The following is a 19,949-nucleotide window of genomic DNA, read 5'->3' on the forward strand; positions in this document are numbered from 1 at the left end:
TCACCCGACACCGCGTTCCAGTCCCGGGCAGCTACGGAACGTGTCTGTGGGAGGGAGAGACGGAGGACGGACAGGCAGAAGCCCTCACTCACCGACGTGGGAGGGCAGAAGCTTCTCTTCTGTGCCGATGGCCCCCCGTTAACGGCGCCTGTGCGCAGGTGTCTGCGCCTCCGTAAGCTCGGGTGCCGCGCAGGCACACGCCGGCCTGGGCGCGCTTCCGCGGCTCCGAGGGCGGGCGGGCTCCCGGGCGTCCGCGCCCTCCGCGCCCTCCTGCTCCCTGGGAGGCAGGCTCCCGGACCGGCGCTGGGCGGCTCGCGGCCGCGCTTCAGGCCGCGGTCCAGCTGTGACGCTGTCCGCGCGCGGCCTCCCGGCGCAGGGGTCCAGCAGGTTCTCCCTGTCAAGGCCCTGCCAGCCGTGGGGGCCTTTCCCAAGACGCCGTGTGAGTCGGGCTTGCGTTTTGGGGGAACTTGTCATACAAGTATTTGTAAGTTACGTTTGGATTCCAACGTTAGGTGAGAAAGTTCATTTAGCTAACATCGCCGCAAAATACGGCACATTTCCAATAAAAAGGATGAAGTACTCGGCCCATCAGTGACTACACCAGTGAACAGGCGGCGGGTCCTCCCTTCCGGGAAGCTCACTCCGCGGCTCCGTCGCCCCAGCACCCTTGGCCGAGGTGGCCCCGACGCGACACGCGCGGTCTCTGCCTCCGGGGCCGCCCGCCCGCCCCGCGCCCCTCCCCCCACCGCGGGGGGGCTCCTGACTCGGCCCTCCTCCCTCCCCGCGCATGCTCAGGCGCTGCCCGTGTGACGCCCCTCCCGCACCCACGCTCAGAGCCCGCTTGCACGTGACGTGACGTGACGCGACGTGACGGCACGGCGGCGGGGGCGGGGACGCAGGTACTTGGGTCCGGACCCCGGGCAGCGGCGCGGATGCCCTGGACCCGGGCGCGCGCGGTGACTGCACGTGTGTCCCGCGCCGAGGTGCTGCCGCCGCTTCTGTCCAGCCGCACTGTGTGACCTCGCTGCCGAGCGTCGCCTGGTCCTGCCTGGAGTGACCTTTTCCTCCGGACGTTGTCAGGATTCTCGTCTAGGACCATTCCTTCAGGATTTCTTGCGCTCCGGAAGGCTAACTTGAGCTTCAGAAGGCAAGTGACCGCTTCCAGAAGATGTTGAAGTGCTCGTCGCAGCCTTCTGCTGCCTTGATTCCGCCCGGAGGAGAAGACGACCCCTCGGGGGAGACGCGGGGCACCGTGACCCCGGCTCAGTGTCGCCCCGCGGCTCCCCGGAGCAGCGCCTCCGCCGCGCGCGCCCCGGGCCTGGCTGGTGGCGGCCTCCGCTTGTCCCGCGTGGGGGCAGGTGGCGCGGAGCACCGGCTGGGGTATGTTTCCCTGCAGACGACCAGAGCCACTTCAACGCACGAGAAATCGGGCAGACGGAGGCCGCCCCGGAGCGCCGCCGGACAGTCTGACCTCGGGATCCTTCCCCTTCCGCTTTGCTGGGCGGCTTACATCCTCAAGGTCACTCAGGGTCTGAACCAGCGTCTGAAGCTCCAGCCGTCGTGATAACACCAACGAGGAAGGAAAGGACGAAAGAACAAGGAGGTGACGCCTGGCACCCGAGGGAGGCTCCCCAGAGCACGTGGGCTCCCACACCTGCGGCCAGAACTTAGGCCCTCGTTTCCAGGGACGATGGAAAAGGTCGTCTTTCCTTCCTGGGAGTAAAGTCACGTGCGAAAGTCAGGCTGTTTTCGGAGGCGGCGACCAGCATTCGGTAGGTGACCTGCGGTCCTGGCCCAGCGGGCGGAACTGCACCGGCTGTCTTGTGTCGCAGTGATGCCGTCGAGGCTGTGGTCCCGAGCCAGGGGGTGCGGAGGGTGAAGGCAGAGAAAGAATAAGCAGCCGTGGTTTCAAGTCATCTGCTCCAGAGTAGTTGAGGGAAAAAGGCACTGCGGTCCAGCCGGATTTACTAGGTTGTGCACTGGGGTCGGGGCCAGTGGCCAGGGACACAGTGAAGTTCCACTTGACTGGTCACTGCCGCCCACACAGACTCCGCAGGGGCTCGTGGGGACTGACGGTAGTTGCGAGGGGTGAGACTTGGGCATCCCTGGGTCCCCCGCCTCAGGATCACCACGTGGTTCCCTGTTGTCTTTATTTTCATTCATTAAGAAGAACATCCTCTCGCTGTAGGGACCAGGTAGTTCAGAGACCAGCTTTTTGCCAGTGATTTAAAGCAGAGGCACTAGTCCTGCTTTTCGCAAGTAGCTTTGCTCAATAATTGGATGGGTAAAAAGGTTGGAACCTTGGAAAGGGTGAATGTACTTTGAATAGTCTAATTTTTTTTTGGCGAATTTTGAATTGGGTTGTTCGCTTTTGTCATTGCTGAGTTTTAGGAGTTCGGGATATTAATCCCTTATGGAACATATGATTTGCAAATATTTTTTTCTCATTCCATGAGCTGCGTTTTCACTCTGCTGAGAGTCTCCCTTGAGGTACAGAAGTAACTTGTGTTGCCTTGAAGATTTAAACAAATAGATTTTCTTGGAAATAAAGTTCATCTTGAAGGAGAATTGCCTCCTCGGCTTGCTTGGTGATGCGTTCAGAGACGAGGAGCATACTTTAAAGTCCCGTAATCCACAAGCTAGCAGTAACTGTAATCCTGGGAAATGCTGTTCACTGCGCAGTGAAAAACAACATGTACTTCCATCTTTAGGAGTAAGTCCAAAGTTGACACAGATTTTTAAAAAAAGTTTCCTGGTTTAATGTTGCCGTTTTACTCTGGAATCTAGTTAGAATGAGTAAACCCCTTCTGAGACCACGGGAGCAGGGCTTCACTCTGATGTCACTTCACCACTTCCCGGTGGGCCAGGTTGGGATTCACTCCAGACGGGGTTCTGCCAGGTCAGGGCACAATCAGAGTCTGTATCAGAGCTTCTTCTTTTAATTCCAGAAATGTTAAAGAAGTAGTTGCTAAGGTGGCAGAGATTGGCTTTTCAGTGCTATTTTATGGTGCTAGTAACGCAGAGGCACCATTACTGAAAGGTAATTTTTATTGTTACAATTAAAGATGGATTTGATTTTATGAGATCATGCATTTTTATTTTATAGGAGTTTTACATTTAAATTCAATTTAAAGGATTACTCTGTATTTAAAGTAAAATATAAGCAAATACAGTATTGAAATTATACTATACTTCTTTTCCAAATCTGGTATCAACAGTTCCATGCAGCTGGTCACTTTGGTAGAATCAAATGTTTCCTCATACGACTCTGTCATAGCTAAAGAAAAGCAAACTTGGTTTATTCTATGAAATTGCAAGCCGCTGTTTGCTTATTAAACACATCAAGCCTAACTAAGCTCACGGTCAGCGTTCTGCAGAACTTAACGTTGCTCTCCTTTCGGCTGATTCTGAGAGGAAGGGATTTCTTTGGATCAACGTGAGCCTTCATTGGTATTTTATTGTTGGCACGATGCAAAGTTGCAAAAATGGAGACCAGTACCCGAAATGCCAGCTTCTGGTCCTAAGTTTTTGCAGAGGGAGGAAGATTAGGGAGCTGACTGAGGCGAGTTTGTGCAACTAAGATACACGCAGCCAACTCCCGGCTCGCCAGGCCAGCTGATGACTTGGGAATGGTCTGTGAGATTTTTGAAGGCTTTTTTGTTTTGTTTCTGATGGAGGAAAAGAATGTGAAGGAGTATCTGTGGTAAATAGATTAAGCTGCTAGTAAACGTGTCCCCTTTGGACTGATGTGGGGACAAAGAAAGTGCTTTGTCGTTGTCAGCTGGATGTGCCTTAAGTCACAGGGACAAACATGTGAAGCCACGGGCCCTCTTTAAATCCCTAAATCAAAAAAATCTGTGAAATGAGTCGAGACTGAATTTGATTCTTCCTCTCATTTATTTTGTCTAAAAGCTTGCTCTTTTTTTTCTCTCCATTGCGCTTCTCAGGAGGGAAAGCCGATTGTTCCAAGATCAAATATTAACTATGTGTAAAAAAAGATTAGAAACAAATTTTTTCTGTACAGCACAGGAAACTACATTAAGTATCTTGTAGTTACCTATAATGAAAAAGAATATGAAAGTAAATGTATGTCTGCACATGTATGACTGGGACATTATGTTGTACACAAGAAACTGACACAACATTGTACACTGACTGTACTTCAATTAAAAAAAATTAGCCTAGGAGGAAATATTACTCAGGAATGGGCGTCCTTTCCAAGGTCTTAGCATTTGTGGTGAGTCCTGTTAGTCAGTGGCCAGTGACACATCCCTGTGGCCCCAGTTCCTGGACGGCCCCAGCTCACGTCACCATCAGCACCATTGAAGAGAGGGAGCTTGTCTGCTCATGGTCTGGGGCTGCTGGGGGGCTTTTGGGGGTCGGGCCCCTGAAAGGAGCCGTCCTGCAGTCAGCCACTCACTTCCTGGAACGCCCTGCTGTTGTCACCCGGGCCGCGCTCTTTAGGAAAACAGAAAGGGAAATAAAGAAAGAAAGGACTGAAGTCCCCGGAGCACTTTGTGGGGAGTCTTCTGGTCCTGAGAAGGGGCTGAAAAGCCCAAAGGAATTAATTCCTTTTTCAAAAATTAAAAAAAAATTTCTTTTTATTGAAGCATAGTTGGTTTGCAGTTACGATGCTGCGATTTCTTGTGTGCAGCATAGTGATTCATCTGTACATACGTATGTATATTCCTTTTCTGATTCATTTTCATTATAGGCCATTACAAGGTATTGAATATAGTTCCCTGTGCTACACAGTAGGACCTCGCTGCTGAGGAATTAATTCTAAAGGAGGAGAAGTGGTGTGGGGACCACGGGAGGGTGAGGTGTCCTGGCCCCGATGTCTGGTCCAGGCGTCTGTCCAGCTGTTTTAGTCTCAAAGTGCACATGTTCAGGTCTAAATGGGCACGTGTTGGTGGCACAGGAGGGCCAGGGTTGAAACATGAGATGTGGACACTGAGTTTCTTTTCCATTCAGCATTTTTTTTTAAAGGAACAGTTACCTCCAGTAAGTCAGCAAAGTTGGGGAGTTGAGGTTGTTAACTACCAATAGTTGGAGGTTCACCAAAAAAAGTTTAAAGTAATGCCAAGGGGATGTCCTGGGGCCCAGGTTTCAAACGTGACGTTTATGTTTCTTGTAGGATCTGAGAAATGTGCCCCTGCAGGTGATCACGATGTGAAGGGCTCCGGGCAGGGGATCACATGAGTCCTTTCCAACCAGGACCCTGCAGGGATGTGGGCGGGTGTGGATGTGGCCTCGAGCTCTGGACTTCACACGTGGTGGCCGGAAGCCCCGAGAGGGAGTGGGCAGCCCTGGCCACAGGGATGGTGTCTTGTCCCCCTTCCGTGGATTCCCAGGACTTGGCACGGTGGACTCCTCGGTCCTGAAATGAGCACATCAGTCCTGGATTCACAGGGTGGTCTTGAGTGTTAACTTGGTGACGTGTGTCGCACACCCAGCGACGGGCCGTGGGGGCACAGGGCTCCGTGAGTGCCAGGCCCTCCCTTACCCGGAACTGGCCTCCTTCAGAGGCGCGTCCCAGAGCTGTGCCTTCCCGCCCTTGCTCCTGCCCAGCTGCCGCATTAGAGCCGCCGGCTGAGTGTGGCTGATGGTGACTTGGTGGTGTCCTTACTCCTGACCCTGGGACCATGACTAAGAACTTTGAACTGGTCCCTGTGACAGGTGTCTTTGATCCCATCGCGACAGCCTGTGGTTCCCGAGGTCCAGGAAGGTCTCAGAGGTCAGAGCATGGCCTTGTTACGTCCCACTTGTGTCTCTGTGGGGCTGTGATGGTGTGAAAGGAGCCCCAGTGACCAGGGCAGGTCCCCCCTCACCGGCTGGACTCGTGCATCTTTGCCCTGGACGCCCTGGACGGCTATGCGTCCTGGCTTTCTTTTAGTGGAAAGTGACCACATGACTGGGCGGTACCCAGTGGCATTTAAGCAGAAGTGGTGTGTCTGCTTCTGGTCTGGCCGTGAAACTCCTGGGCCAGCCTCTGATCTCTCTTCCTCTGCCATTAATGCTGACTCATTGAGAGACCCCAGCAGCCAGGAACTGAAGACAAGGAGCCTCGCCTAGACCGGCATTTGAGGAAGAAATGCAGTTTTATTGTATGCCAGTGTTTTCTTAGTAAACAGAGAGTTCCTTATTAACTAGAGTGGGACCACCACCCCTCAACTCCTGAGCCGGAGAGCAGGCGACACCTTAATGTTTCCTCCACTCCCCTTCCCAGGCCAGCTCCAGCCTGTGTCTTTGTTTTTATGAACTTTTTATTTTGAGATGATTTGAGACTTAAGGAAGAGTTGCAAGATACTATACACGTGCCTTTCGCCTGACTTCCTCTAATGTTAACATATAACCATCGGGTAGTGATCAAAGCTGAGAAAACACCTAGGGGATTGACACTGGCACAGCACTGTGAATTAAACGGCTGTCGTTCCCAGATTTCACTAGTTCAGATGTCGTGAGAACAAGACGGGAGGCTCATGCAAAGTTTGGATTATAGAAGTGAGATTTGGTCTGCACACAGTTGGAAGACAACCGCCCAGCCTTGGTGTTATCACCACAGACTGCTGAGAGCTGCGAACGCGTCCTCGTGTAGGTGTGAGGACAGAAGCCTGAGCCTAATTTGACCCCAGTGATGGTCACACCAAGATCGTCCTGAAGGAGATCATAGGTGGGAACCTGGTGAAGTCAAGAGAAGAAGCAAAAGAATGCGAAATTTTTGTATGAATTTAAATGTTGATAAAAATGGAGAGTTTTGCACAACAGTCTAAGTACAAGCACGTGTGTGTGGAATTGTGGGGACAGCAGGCTGGTGGTGTCTCCAGTGACTGGGCCGAGAACACCTTGGTGGTGGGGCTCACAGTCGTGTCTCCACCCGCCTGGCGTGCCCCACCGCTGTCGCTGCACTGGGTGAACCAGGCGTTGGCTTGGAGTCAGAACCAGCTGGGCGTCCCGTCCCTTGGGTGTCGTCCTCTCCTGTCAGCATCGTCCAGAAGGACTGGCGGGGGGACAGGGGTCATCACAGTAGCTGCCTTGTCTTGGTGTGGGCGTGGCGAGCTCTCTCACAGGGGCCCACTTGCGCATCTCAGTGGCGCCCGCGTTGTCCGCCCCCTCCCTTGGCCCCTGTGCGTCCACGCAGAAGGCTGCACGTGTAGGATGGGGCTTCTGGGATTCAGGGTGGGAGGAGGTCCAGTGCAGCAGCCGCGAGAGGGACAGGTGTGTGCGGGAAGTGCTGTGCATCAGTGTCCTGGTGCCCGGAAGTGCAGGGGGAGGACACAGATGGAGTGGAGGGTTGGAGCAGGGAGCTGCCATCCCGCCAGAGGGCCTTTGTCCCATAGTTCTGCTGAGGGCCACGTGTCCGTCAGCTCATGCGGTCCTAACAGCACCGCAGACGGGGTGGTTAAACCAACAGAGCTCACCTCTCACACGTCTGGAGGCTGGAATCCAAGATCGGGGTGCCGGCAGGTTGGGTTTCTCCTGAGGCCTCCCCTTGGCTTCTTTCTGGGTCCCCACACGGCCTCTTCTCTGGGCCAGTTCCTGATATTTCTCCCTCTTCTCCCGCTGGATCAGGGCCCCACCCCTCTACCCTCATTTAACCTTCATTGTGTCTTTAAAGGCCCCATCTCTAAATATAGTCACATCTGGGGTTCAGGATTCCACTTAATGAATTTTAGGGGACGCACTTCCATCGATAACACCCCACTTTGACTATAATGATCCGAAGACTTGAGCTTGTAGCCTAGTTGTGGTCAGTTTTAAACAAGAGTGGGGACTCCCTCCTGCTACCTCCTGTGTCATCCCTGAAGACGTGGGTTCTGGGGACCTACCGGTGCCAGGAGTGCCTGTTATTAGGTGTGTGCAGCATTGTCCCTGTTGGGTGGAACAGCCTGCCTGAAGGGGAAGTGTGACGTGCACATGCCCTGGGCCCGGGCTGGCCCCAGACCGGCCTTGTAACCGGGGACAGTTCCCCCTCAATTATGGTTTTGACTTGTGGTGTCCTGTAACCCGGTTAATTACACCTGCCCTTCCCACCTCGTGGGTTTCCGTGAAGACTGAATGAGATCATTGAGTGAGACCCTGGGCCATTGTTGGACTCAGATCACCCAGGTTGACCCTCCGGTTCCATAGATATTTATCGAGAGCTTGTTACCTTCCAGTGGGTGTCGAGGTACAGAAATGAAGAAGACGGGCCTTGTGTTCAGGACAAGGGAAGACAGGAAGGGGGAGATGATCTCACACGCAGACCTTTCCAGAAGGACAGATACCGCACGGCACGCTGTCCGCGCCTGTGGGAAGGGTGAAGGTGGGGGAGGCAGGGAAGAATCCTAGTTCTTCTAATGTACTGTAATCTAATTTAAGGAAACCGAAAGCATAACTCCTAAATATGCCTTTAAAAGTAGAGTCATCACGGCTGCTGAGGGAATCACTCAGGAGACAGAGAATAGCTCAGATGTTGGATTCCGTGTGTTCAGATACTGTACTGAGCAGTGTATGTGGAATCAGAATTTCCCAGTGAAGTATTAGAATTAATAGGTAAAGTTTTCAAGATTAAGACTTGCATTTCTATATAGGGTCAGTAGATAACTTGAGATGAAGTTGTAATAAATTACCCGTAGCATCACAAATACGAAACACCTAGCAGTCAATCTCGTGAAAGTTGTGCAAGATCTCTGTGCTGAGAGCCAGAAAGCATGGCTGAAAAATCGAAGGAAGACCCTGCTGTGTGGAGAGACTTGCTGTATCCGCGGATCAAAGGACACGCTTTTGTGAAAATGTCGATATGTCTGACTACATCTGCAGATTCAGTGCAGTTCCAATAAAAATCCTGCACTAGTTTATGGAAATTGATAGGCTGGTTTAAAAATGCGTATGAAAATGCAAAAGGCCAGGAATAGCAAAGGCGGTTTTCAAGAAGAGAACTGGGAGGAGAACGGCGGTTTGCAGACACCCAGAGCTACTGGGGGTGGGAGGCGCCCGCGCAGCTCACGGTGGCCACGGGCTGTGGAACGCCACGTAGCCTCTTTATTTTCCACGTCGCACTCTGCTGCATCCTCCCGCGTCGGTCAACAAGGCCGGCCTGACAGACACCACTGACGGGCGGCTTGCAGACAGCCGCCTTCTCGCTCCCGTCTCACCAGGCCTTTCCTCACTGCGTGCAGGGGGAGCTCTCTGGTGCCGCCTCCTGTAAGGACACTAACCCTCTTGGATGGGGGTCCTGCCCTCCTGACCCTGTTTAACCTTAATTATTTTCCTAGAGGCCCCATCTCCAAGTCCAGCCACACTGGGGGTCAGGGTCTCAGCACATGAATTTCGGGAGGACGCACGTTCAATTCTCATCACCGTCCCTCTTCTTGAGACTTACAAGCTTAAGCAGGAGGCTTAGCTCATTAATTTTTTATTTTTTTCTCATACACGCACATCGGGCTGAATATTTTTCTTCAGGTACCATGTGAGCTGTTTCCCCAAGATTTGGAAATGCATTATATCCATTTTCATTTGGTTCTAAATTTGTAATTTCAAAGTGACACCTGTCGGCCCAGAGAGATTTTCCTCCCATCTCGTTCAGCCGTGGGAGTGCAACACTTGTGCAGATTAAACGCTGAATTTAAATGCTGTGTTTTAGAAGCTCTGTAGCCGCAGTGCCTGGGTTCAGATACCCGCTGCATTGCTTACTGGCTCTTTGACAGTGGGGGAGTCGCCTGATTCCTCGGTGACTCAGTTTCCCCAACTGGCGTGTGTTTGAGGGGTGTGGGGGCATGTGTAGTGTGTATGAGGGTGTGTGGTGTTGAGTGTATGTGATTTCCACCTGCCCTGGTTTGGAACTCCCCATCCAGAGTGTTTTCCTCTTGGCTTCTTTGGAGGCTGGACGCGGGCGCAGTGGAGCGGGTCTGAGCCTGAAGGTGATGCCCCTGCTCGGGGTTTGGCTCCCTGCAGGCGTGGGCGGTCTCACCCTGCAGCCTTCTGGTGCTGCAGGCGTGGCCATCCTGTGTCTCCCGGACGACCTCTCTCCAGACCCCGTGGAGACAGCTAGCATCTTTGCCTGCTTCGCTCCTTGGTGTCCTCTGGGGGTACTGGGGTCACCCCTGCTGGGCCCCAGCTCCCTACTCCAGGCTCAGGCCGCCCAGTCTCCGGCCCCTGGGGCCTCAGGTCACCGAAGTGCTATCTGGCGACGTCCTCCTCTGCCTTCTCCTTTACTTGTCACCTGTGGGGTTTTCTATTCTTTTTGTTGAGCTCAGCTATATATTTTTTAAAAGTGTTATTTTAAACCAGTTCTCCATGTAATTTAGTGGGAGATGTCTTGTTTCCGTAACTCTTGGCCCCCAAGTGCCTGGAAGTGGGCCACAGTATTCTGCCTCATCAAGGCACAAATTTTGTTTTATTAGGTGACTGACACCCCGTCAGCTGGCCTGGAGTGAGTCTGGATTTAGAAGGGACGGGTTCATAGGACTCGTTCGGGCTGCACTTTCCCCAGGGAAGCGTTGGCGTCCTTCCTCCTCGCTCGGGGTGCCCTCCACCTCCGGATGCCCTGTGTCCCACCCGGCGCAGTGTCGTCTTTGAGGAGGATGAGCCTAAAAGGTGAAGCTGGCGGCGATGGTCCCCACTGCAGGGCAGTGCCGGGCTGTCGTGTTCAGGGGCTCTGTCCACTGTGACTTTTTCCGTGTGTGATTTGTCTCCTAGTCTGATAATTCCACATCCACGTCTAGGGGCCTCATCATGCAGCCTCTCTGGTTTCTGTCGTATGTTGACTAAACTGAAAATCCATCAGGGCCCAAGTGTTTTTTGCAGTGTGAGTTCACAGGACATCTCAGGGATTCTTTGGGAGGAAATGGATAACTATAGAAAATACTTCTGCAGGTACACTCAACAGTCTCGAGAGGAGTGTTACTGGGGCACCTAAAATAGTTCAAATCCGCTTGTTTTGTTGAAGTTCATAAAGCACTTAAATTCTAAAAACGAAGCAACTGCCTTGCGTTTTGGCCTACTGCCTGGAATTGTTTTAAACGGGATCTTGTAGATACTCCTTGAAGTCCTGTGCAACGGGACTGCTTTTCCCTGGCAGTCAGCCTGTGTGGATGGCATCTTAAACATTTAGGCCATTTTTGCAAAACTTGACAAAAACATGTTAGGCATTAGTAGTTTTGTTAATAAATTACTCAGCACTTAAACTATATATTATTTAAGAAAATATTTGGAACCAGTTTCTCTGCTGTTCTACTTTTGGCACTCGGCAAGCCTCTGATAGCCTACAGAATACCAGTTCAGCACCCCACCTCAAAGGGGGCCCTGAAAAGCCCCAGAGCAGCAGCGCCGGGACAGCTGCCCAGGAGGAGAGGCAGCTGATGGAGCGGGGTGGCTGGTTCTGTCGGAGGAGCTTGTTCGTCATCCCAGGCGCATAGAGCGCTCGGCACCTGGCGGTCCTGCGGGTGCGCTCCGATCACGGCCGAACCCACGGCACCATGGCGGCGTGCGTTAGTGCGGGGCTGTGAGCACGTGTCTTCACAGAGAATTTAAGCTCTTTTTTAAGTAATGGTAAGAATAATGTCTTCAGATTGCAGAATATTCCATGTTTTAATACATTGGAAAATACCAAACCCCTAGGACACTGATTGAGGCTTCCAGACTAATTTCTTTTGGGCAGTCTTTAAAATAAAGACTACCCTGCCACTTGGGGCCATTCTTATAACGCCGTAATTTTATCATTAATTTAAATGTTTTAGCTCTTAAATTATCTTTTTTCTTCTTTTTTTAAAAAAATTCATGCTTCTGATTGCTACTCATATCAAATTCTGTACAAAGTTATGCCGCCTGAGCATATACACCAGTGAGTACTGCCTGCTGGCTCGGGGAGATGCGCGACGAGCTTTGGGGTGTGGGTTTGGACGCGACCTGGTGAGAGCCCGGCAGCCCGCGGTGTGACCCCAGACAGGCCTGCTTCTTGGTGGCAAGCTCGTGTTTTAGGTTGGTGGAGTACCTAGTGTGAGTTTGTGGCTTCTTTTCTTGTTTTTATAGTTCCCCCCTCATCTTCTTTCAAACTTCTGCATCAGTTTGAACAGTAGCTTGCGACTGTGACGTAAGCAAACGTTGAAAACCCGCTGCTTTTGCAGCTGTGTTGGGTGCTGCAGGGCCAGAACGGGGCCCAGCGGTCAGTGGGCGGGGCCGGAAGAAGTCGCTCACGTCGCAGCAACGCTGGATCGCACAGAAGTCGTCACCACAAGACATCGGTGTGTTTCTTTCTGTTACGAAAGTCCAGTACACTGTCAGTGTTGCTTGTGTTGTCTGTGGAGGTTCCACGTGCCTTTTTTTCCCAGAAGGTGGTCATGATGGGGTGAAGAGAGTGTCGAGTGAGCTCAGGGAGATCTGGATTGAATTTTGGCTCTGAAATGTTCTGGACTTACGACATGGGCCAAGTTACCTAGCTTCCCTGGGACTCAGCTTCTCTGTGGATTAAGCATGGATAGTACCTGCTTCTCAGACTGTCATGAGGAGTAAGTGAAGTAAGGTACACGCCATTGGGTGTCGTGCAGAGTGTAGCAGTGGTGCATGTGAGTCTTGTATTGTGAAACGTGACAGGGCTCTTGGCTTTGAACCAGTCAAACCAAGAGTTAAGAGTTCAGGATCTCCTGGGCATGTATCTGGAGGAAATTAAAAGACACATGCGCCCCAGTGTTCACTGCAGCACTATTTACAGTAGCCAAGACATGGAAACAGCTTAAATGTCCATCGGCAGATGACTGGATAAATAAGATGTGGTGTATTTCAATGGAATACTACTCAGCCAAGAAAGAATGAAATAATGCCATTTGCAGCAACATGGATGGATCTGGAGATGATCAATCAAAGTGAAGTAAGTCAGATGGAGAAAGACAAATATCCTATGATGTCACTTATACACAGAATCTAAAAAAATACAAATTTTATTTACAAACCAGAAATAGACTCATGGACATAGGAAACAAACTTATGGTTATCGGAGGGGAGGGGGAGGGATAGATTAGGAGTTTGGGCTTAACAGATACACACACACTACTATATATAAAATAGTTAAACAGCAAGGACCTGCTGTAGAGCACAGGGAAGTATATTCAGTTTCTTGTAATGAGCTGTAATGGGAAATAATCTGACTATATACATATGTATAACTGAATTGCTTTGCTGTACACATGAAACCATCGTCGTAAATCAACTACACTTCAAAAAAAAAGAATTAAAAAAGAATTCAGGATAAATGAGTGGATAAGTTTGAAAGTTGGCTTGTTGTCAAGAAATGTGGTGTTAATGAAGACTTAAGTTCAGGAGTGAAGAGAGGTAGCAGATACGGTGTGGGCTGGGCTATCTTTATGTACGTTGTGTTTACATGTGATGAAAAGAACTTTCAAACTGTAAAACGACGTGAGTGAAGGGCATGGGGACTGCCCCGGGTGTGTTCTGTGCTGTTGCCGCACGCACGCTTGTGCAGCTTAGAACGCACAGTGCAGTTGTGCACGTTCAATAATTCTTGTATTATTTTCATCAATTTAGGAAGCAAGAGCTGTGAATTTGTAGAGAGCGTTAGAGGTTATCTAGAGTATGTTGGCTCACTTTAAACATGGCTGGAACGAGGCTGGAGAAGTGAAGACGCCGGCGCAGGTTAATTAGTGGCTGTTTAGCAGGCGATCAGACCTGGAGCCTGGATTCCCGGCACCCAGGCCACCGTCTTTCCTGGTGACTGTTCCAGGCCAGGCTGCTTGGATGGTCTGGTTCCCAAAATTCAGCCCTGTCTTCAGACTGGGCGCCACAGACCACACCAGGCTGTGGGTGTCATAACTTCCGTAGGGAAGATGGGATCCCTGGGGCAGGATGACTCTGGAGACTTGAGTCACAGGTGTGTAGTTCTCTGTCAGACAGTGATTAGATAGTGATTCTCTGGTTTTAACTGATGTTATGTGATCAAAATGTCACACGACCCCAGTTTCTACCCTCTCTTAGCACACAGAGTATATGTCTCAATTTTTTTTAATGGTTCCCGACAGTTTGCAACTTGCATTTGCAGCTCATCCAAGTTCATTTTCACGTAACACTATCCTGCCTCAGGAGGTGGGGCAGGTCCCTTTTACCTGTGCAGCCTGGTGCCCTGGTCCCCCCCCCCCCACCAATAACACCGCTGTCGTCCACGCGCTATCCGGATACTGCCGTCACCTAAGCCCGCGCTGCCGTGCGGCTCTGAACGCACACTTACCTGTGACGTCAGCTAAGACTACGAAAAAGGTGGTTTTCCTTTTCCTCGTTTCTCACTTCTGTGATGCTCTGTGAGTAGGCCCTGTCAGGGGCTCTGACCTGTCGTGTCTGCAGGTGAGAAAGGAAGTCCGGGCGGGGCCGGTGGTCAGTGCCCCCCCCAGGCGGGACGCGTCTTTCCCTGCAGGGCGGCCTTTGTAAAGGCGAGAGCTCTGCGTGTCTTCTCAACGTGCTTTCTCTCCCCCCCCCCCCCCTTACCAGAAACACGGGAGGACTTTTGGTGGCGCTTCACCCGAGAACTGAAGGCGTCCCTGCACACACCACCCGTGACAGCGTGGGACCCCCCCAGGACTGCGGTCCCGGGGTCTCTCCTCTCCAGCTCCTCTGCCTGTAGCCCCAGCGATTTCTCAAAACCACCCTTGTGCTGTTCCAGTTCTGGCCGAAGTGCTTCTGCTCCAGGTAGGGGCATCTCGCTGTGGTCTCTGTACTCTGCCGTCTCCAGGTTTCCGTCTCCAGTGGTTGGCCCTCTGACCTCAGTTTTCTGATGATCCAAGACAGGTAATTGCTTTTCAGGTTGCTCAACTTTTTTCTTGTTGTAAGGCCGAGAGGCACAGCGTCTAAGCTCTTTGCACGTTGGAATCGGAGCAATTAAAGTGGTGAGGAATTGTTTTAAAGGTTTTATCTTTGTCTACTTGTCTGTTTTTTCATACATTGAAATAATGTTCTGCTGAACTATCTTATAAACATTTAAAACCAGAAGTTTGTTTAGGATATTCCAAATATTACCATTTTTTACTTAATTTATTATTATTATTTTTTTTTTTGCAAAAAGGGGGTTAGTGTTGTTTTTCTGTAGACTACTACCAAACCATTCCAGCCCTGGGAGAGTCCCTTAAGAGTGCAGCTTCACACAGTGGGCTCTGTGCACAAAGGTGTGTGTTGTAATAGTGTGTGTGGCATGCCTACTGCAGTTATGAGCTGATCACCCCCCATTTCTCTTACACTGACTCTGCTCTGAAAATGATCTTTTGTCTCATCTTTGGTGACGTTTTGTCCACCCAGCTGAGCCTGTCAGCTCCCTGAGGGAGGGGAAGCTGTGTTGTGTTTCTTTAACTCCTGCTCTTCCGCCTTGGAACCTGGCACACTTGTGTTTTTAGTCAACAAGACCAGTGGCTGGGCACTGGTCAGTGATGTGATGAACAAGAGAGAAATGGTCCCCACCGTGGGGCTTGGGTTTCAGTGCAGGAGAGAGACCTTGCTGGGAGACCTGCCTGGACCGTCCTTAATGAGGCTGAGATGAGCCCCGAGGAGGCAAACACGGTGCAGGTGACAGTTTCAGAAACAAAGCTTCCACCTCCTTGCCAGCAGGTGTTGTGGCCCATGCACGGGGTCCCTGATGGACCGGGATCTGGCTTCCTGTTAGTGTTTGGGGCTGTGTGGCGGAGTCCACCTGCTCTTCAGAAACCGTCCTCCGCGCAGCGGGACCCGGCCCAGCCTGGGGTGACCGACCGAGGTCACCACGCTGTGGTCTGCGCCTGTCACTGCTGTGACTTGTGTTCTGCTGCAGAGACTCCAGACTGAAGTGGGAGGGATCTGGGGAGTCTGCACAATCAAGAGGAAAACCATGACTTGTACTTGGAGGCGTTTCTGATTTTCAGAATTATGCATCAGTGTGTGAAAATGAATGTGACCCCTGCACACTTGGACTTCAACCTTTTGGTTTCTGACACCAGTGACCAGACTTGCTAAAAGGGCATTCATGAAAGTTGAGGGGCAGTTGAAGCGAGAAGACGGATGGCTTCTTGGTGCAGAGATGGGTTAGGACGTTGAGCGGGTCTGTGTGGCAGAGTCTCTCCAAGCCCGGGGTCTCGCCGGGCCCCCAGGAGCACGCTTCCCTGGCACAGTGCTTCCCGCAGCGGCGTGTCTGTGACCGCTCACCCGCAGCGCACTCACCGGGCGGAACCCCCTCCTGGAGACTCGTGCCCTTCTTCCCGCCCTGTCCCTCCGTGCCCTGCACAGCTCCCGTGCCTCAGGAGGTCTCTCTAATATATTTGCTGAATGAGTAAGATAGCGTTTAATATTTAGTACATACCTACTGTATGTTCAGTGGTAAGAATAATGAAAAATAGATTTCAGGTTCACCGTTCCATTGGTGGAGACAAAAAAATAAAAAAATAGTGTTGTAACAATACAGGTCTGTCGTTAGTTAAACACCAAGCCTCTGAAGGTGACGGTAATTTCAGCAAGATTTCAGAGAAGAAGGTGTTTAACGTACGTCCTCACGGTCAAAGTACGTTTCATGAAAGAGGACCTTGAAGCCTTCACTGTGATTGGACGAAATTAAGTGGGTGCACCTGTGTGTCGCTGTAAGTGCTGGAGCCTTGGCCTTAGATGGAGGGGACTTTGGGGGATGTTTCTTTGCGTGGGGGAGTCGTATGATCAAGTAGTCCCTTTAGATCTCTCATTCGTGCACGTGTGGGAAGACTGGTCGGGGCCCAGTGGGCGTGACAGAGCGGGACGGAAGGATGGAGGAGGTTCGTGAAGAAGCAGAGCAGGAGGCTCAGATGGATTGGGCGTGAGTGAAGGAGGGACAGCAGGGACTCAGGGTGCCTCTGAGGGTGCAGGCAGGTCCCGGGGGCCTGGGGAAATGGGAGGCTGGCCGGGCCGGAGAGCCCACGCCGGGGCGCGAACGTGCGTACGTGGAGTCCCAGAGGGGCGAGAGCAGACTCTGTGTCCTCCTGCCCCACTGCCCTCCCTCTCCTGTTTCGGACAAACGCTGGTTGCCTCCTTTCTGCTCGTGGAGCTTGACCTGAGCTTTCAGCCTAGTTTTGATGTGACGCCAGTGCCTCTGGGGGGGGGGGGGAGACGCTCTCGGTCGTGACTGAAGTGTGCGCACCTTCTGGAGCCCGGCGTCCGCGGAAGCTTGTGTGGGCGGTGTTTGTAGGGCTAGGGAGCTGAGAACATAAAGTGATTGGGAAAAAGGGCTGAGGAGCAGAGTGGAGATAATTATGACAGAGTGGGGCCCGTGCAGGCCGTCAGTCTGAACAAATGCATCGCTGTTTTAGGGAGGTGCTGGGGGCTGAGCCAGGCCCGTGCGTGCCGAGCACCCGCCCTACCACGCAGCTATACCCTCCCCCGCAAACTCATGATTTTTTCTTACTTGTCCAGATGGGCGTGGGTCCCAGCAATTGGTCGTAAGTTATTTTTTTTGTGAGACTTGTTTTACTTTGGCTTCGTGGGAGAGCACATCCGTGCTGAGTGGTGCGTGTCTGGCTCCTCGCTGGCCCCGAGCCTTGCTGTGTAAGTGGTTTTGGTGAAGAGAGGCTTGTGGCCGCCTGCTTCCTCGTCTCCCGGAGCAGACGTGGAGTGGTCTCTCTTGCACCTGAAATTCTGAAAAACTCAGTGACGGCTCGTGATCGGAGCCCTCGGCTCTTCAGCGGTTTGCTGGATGCCTTCCTGATCACAGACTGTTTTAATTTTCTTTTTTTTTAAATCCGAGATTTTTTGCTTATTTCTGTTTTTCTTCATGTTCCTTTGTTGTTTTTTTTCCTACAATGTGGGGTTGTTTTTGTGTGTGTGTTGTGTGTGTGTTTTAAGTTGCCATGAGTTGAACCCTGGCCCTGTTTGGTAACAGACTCCCCAGACAGCAACCAGGCACAGGCTGTCGAACAGCTCCTCTGCGTAGTGCTCTGCGGTGTTGTCTTCCTGTCACACAACACTGAACAGCCATGTGAGTCTTCCAGCAGCAACAGCGCTGATTGGTACAGCCACACTGAGCAGTGACTTTATGTTCTGATGGATTGCTTAATAATAATCGCATTGAACTCACCCGGCAATTAGGTGTTTATTTGCCTTGCAGCTTTGACATTTCATCAGAGCGATGCGATTTACACGGCAGAGGTGATTATCCTGTGACTATGAGGCTGTGACCGTGAACTGTACCTTAATAATTAGTATGGTTTCTCGTGTAATTAAATCACTGAGGCAGATCCTGTAAGTCCACACACGTGAGGACTGCAGTGCGGAGGAGTTGTGGTGACACCGGTTCTCCCCTCACGCGGCGTGCTCGAACCCCTCCTGGACCTCTGAGCCCGACTCCTGGCCGCTCGCTGTGTGCTCCGCGGCCTTGGCCTCCGCTCACGCTGGTCTGGAGCTCGTTGAAGGTCAGCTGCCCGTCAAGCATTGACCTTGACCATGGGCCTGACTGACCCAGGAGTGAGTCTGTGAGTCTTCTCGCCAGTCGCGGTGGGACTGTGAACGCGGCCAGTCCCAGCCAATGAGCCGCAGAAGTTTCCTGGGGGCCGCGGGGAAGGCTCTTCCTCCCTTGGAGTCGCGGGAAAACCTCTCCTCCTTCTGTAGAATCTTGTGGAGGGGAGCATGGTGCCGAGACCACTGCGGGGACCCATCTGGTAACCACACCTGAGGTCCAGCCCAGGGGGTCTGCTGCGGGGAGGAAGTTGTTCGGGGCCGTGATGTTGTCACTGAACCACTGGATTAGCCCTCAACCCAGGTGACTGGCAGGTTGCATTTTCTGTTACCTGGAGGTGAAGGCACATTCAGGGATGTGGATGACGCCAGTCCGCACACAGCCCTGTCCTCGGGCACCTTCCGATGGGGAGAAACGCGCCCACTGGTGTCCTCCGCCTGCCGCTCAGTGACTTACAGCCAGTCCCACGTCACACTGAGCTGTGAGTGGAAGGAGTCCACGCTATTGGAACTGTCAGATCTGCAGAGGAGGCGTTTCAAATAAGTTCCAACAAGTGCCCAGGGTAGGGCAGGTGTTTAGACGTCTGTGTCAGCGTCTGTGGAACTGGTTACTTATCTCAGTAGCCTTTTTTTTTTTCAGAATGACAGTTTGTTTTTTTCTTTTCTTTTTTTTAATTGAAACACAGTCAGTTACAATGTGTCAATTTCTGGTGCACAGCATAATGTCTCAGGCATGCATATACATATATTCGTTTTCATATTCTTTTTCATTAAAGGTTATTACAAGATACTGAATATAGTTCCCTGTGCTGTACAGAAGAAATTTTTTAAAATCTATTTTTATACACAGTGGCTAACATTTGCAGAGCTCAGACTCCCAAATTTATCCCTCCCCCCCTTTACCCCAGTAGCCGTGAGTGTTTACTATGTCTGTGAGTCTGTTTCTGGTTTTTTTTTTTTAACTTTTTAAAAAATTGAGGTATAGTCAGTTTACAGTGCTGTGTCAATTTCTGGTATGCAGCACAATGCTTCAGTCATACATGAATATATATATTCATTTTCATATTCTTTTTCACTTTAAGCTACTATAAGATATCAAAATTAGTTCCCTGTGCTATGCAGTATAAACTTGTTCTGTTTTGTAAATGAGTTCATTAGTGTCCTCTTTTTTTTTTTTTATTCCACATACGAGTGATATCATATGGTATTTTTCTTTCTCTTTCTGGCTTACTTCACTTAGAATGACGATCTCTAGGCCCATCCATGTTGCTGCGAATGGTATTATTTCATTCTTTTTTTATGGCTGAGTAGTATTCCATTGTATAAATACACCACAGCTTCTGTATCCAGTCCTCTGTCGGTGGACATTTAGGCTCTTTCTATGTCTTGGCTATTGTAAATAGTGCTGCTGTGAACACTGGGGTGCAGGTGTCTTTTTGAATTAAGGTTCCCTCTGGATATATGCCCAGGAGTGGGATTGCTGGATCATAGGGTAAGTCTATTTTCAGTTTTTTGAGGAATGTCCATGC

At 51.2% G+C, this 19,949-nt stretch overlaps 1 long non-coding RNA gene across 1 annotated transcript in view; it reads left to right on the forward strand.

Annotated features, from left to right (window-relative positions):
- LOC105075218 (uncharacterized) overlaps positions 1 to 19,949 on the forward strand; it is a 103,063-nt gene that overhangs the window by 31,274 nt on the left and 51,840 nt on the right. Inside the window, exon 5 of the long non-coding RNA XR_006727650.2 lies at positions 14,476 to 14,673. This is a non-coding gene — a long non-coding RNA (uncharacterized LOC105075218). The remainder of the gene's footprint in view (positions 1 to 14,475; positions 14,674 to 19,949) is intronic.

The sequence above is a fragment of the Camelus bactrianus genome, chromosome 7 (assembly GCF_048773025.1).
Source record: "Camelus bactrianus isolate YW-2024 breed Bactrian camel chromosome 7, ASM4877302v1, whole genome shotgun sequence".
Classification (NCBI taxonomy): domain Eukaryota; kingdom Metazoa; phylum Chordata; class Mammalia; order Artiodactyla; family Camelidae; genus Camelus; species Camelus bactrianus.